Source organism: Taudactylus pleione, unplaced genomic scaffold (genome assembly GCF_031769625.1).
Source record: "Taudactylus pleione unplaced genomic scaffold, aTauple2 ptg000878l, whole genome shotgun sequence".
NCBI lineage: Eukaryota > Metazoa > Chordata > Amphibia > Anura > Myobatrachidae > Taudactylus > Taudactylus pleione.
Genome location: NW_028285280.1, coordinates 247,264 through 249,313, shown reverse-complemented (window position 1 = coordinate 249,313; position 2,050 = coordinate 247,264). Strand labels below are relative to the sequence as shown.

Sequence of the window (2,050 nt, the reverse complement as noted above, 5' to 3'; positions counted from 1 at the left end):
TGAACACGGGGAAATCGGCCACCGAAGCAATCCGAACACACCTGAACCTGGTGCTAGTGGTGCAGCACTGTACAAACCAGTCAGTACATCACATGAGCAAGAATGAATATGGTTAATGTGACATTTTATTTTTAGGAAACATAAGAGGTCACCTTACAAAAATGACCCATTTATTGCTCAGCGGGAGGATTTATGACCAGTGAGAAAACCAATATGCCAACAGATGCTTAAAGCAAAGACGTACTGTACATCAGTTATAGGCCCCCATTTACTAACGAGTTTTATCACCAAAACTAGTGATACATTTCACTGTGTAAGATAAATGGTGCTCCAGCCAATCAGCTCCCAACTGTCATTTTTCTAACAGTTAACAGTTGGGAGCTGATTGGCTGGAGCACCATTTATCTTACACAGTGACATTTATGGTGGTAGTAGCAAATATTCAAACGAGAACTTTGAAGTGACATTTATCACTTGTTTTGGTGATAAAACTCGTCGGGATTACTATGGGCCTCATTTACTAACGAGTTTTATCACCAAAACAAGTGATAATGGTAGTAAATGAGGCCCATAGTAATCCCATCTACTGCAACCACTATTCTCAGCAACACTAAGGCATCTTCATGTGTTTTGAATCTCCAATCACTGATGGTCTTGTGTCCAATGCTATAATTCGGAGGAGAGGGGATGAGCTTTGAATAATGACTTCATGCTAATTAGATTGCCGGTTATTCGGCTGTTGCTGAGCTAAGGGAAAAAATAGGACTTAACGGAAAAATCTATACCAGTATTCAAGTTTCCCTACAGTTATGTTTCCAAAACGGATCATTCTGCTTTATGGTGTTACAACTGCCCAATCATATCCAGCTATAAAAGTCTTTGACCTATGCGCGTTAATCCCCGTTTGTTCCGGATTGCAGCATGATTTTTCGGAAGTGCCAGAAATCTTCTTCTTTGCAAGTATGTTGGCATCCCGTAACTGAGGACCCACAGGTATTCAGAGGATAGAATTTTTGTTGGCTTGTGATAAACAAAATACTTGTTCAAATAGCTCTCATCGTGCCAGATAGCCTCAATGTTATTTCCCTTGTCTGTCATCATAGCGTTATGGCAGAAATTGGTCAATTTGTAGATCTCTTCTACCGAGCCACCAAAATATCCCCCGGCGTAGTAAAAGTCTCCCTCATCTGTAGGAATGCATGCCGTAGACTCTCGTCTGCGCTCATAGGTGAAACGCTCACGAGGTGCTCCATAGAAGCCAGGATGAAGCGTGCCAAACACATCACTTAATATCTCCACCCCGACATGGTCACTGAACTCCATGTCTACTTCCACGCACACCAAGTAATCCACCTCACTGATGAACTGTTGGTGGGACTGATCTCGGATCATCTCCATGCGCCTCATGGACACATCCTGCCATCTCTTGTAGCTGGGAACCTCCAGGATGACCATGCGTCTGCCCTCACCGAGAGTGATATTGGGAATGTCACCGACACGGTCTGTAAACACGTAATAGTTGACTTTATGCCCCAACATGAAGAACTTTTCAGCGGTTTTAATAAAAGTCTGGACAAACACTGTGTACCTGAAAACAGAAAAAGCAAATACTATTATTTACTATTCACTAGTTCATACACTAGTATGGCAAAACATGGTGACTGTTAGAAAGCAGAGTGGTGTATCTCTTAGCTGTAAGCTACAGTAGATATCATGTCAGTTCTTGCTGCATCTGTTTTTGACTACTTGAACATTCCAAAGCTCTGATTGGATGCCAGTTGGTCTAATGCTGTAAAAATGTATACACTCTCTGATTGGCTGGGAGCTGGTTTAGCGTTGTGAACATTCTCAGACATCTACCGTATTAGCTACAGGTTCATTCTACTGTAGTTCCACCTTCAGTGCTACTGATACCCCTTTTCCACCAAAAACCCGGGTCTGACCTGGGTTTTTCGGACATGGGGCCTGATTCAGACCCGCCCGCTAGACGCGTTCGCACATAGTGGTCAGCTGCCGAAGTATGCAAATCCCGCAATCACACGGCAAAACA

The 2,050-nt window shown here is 43.1% G+C and overlaps 1 pseudogene; it reads right to left on the bottom strand.

Annotated features, from left to right (window-relative positions):
- Positions 1 to 642: 642 nt before the first annotated feature.
- Positions 643 to 1,576, bottom strand: LOC148474197 (histo-blood group ABO system transferase pseudogene; annotated as a pseudogene).
- Between the last annotated feature and the right edge of the window lie 474 nt (positions 1,577 to 2,050).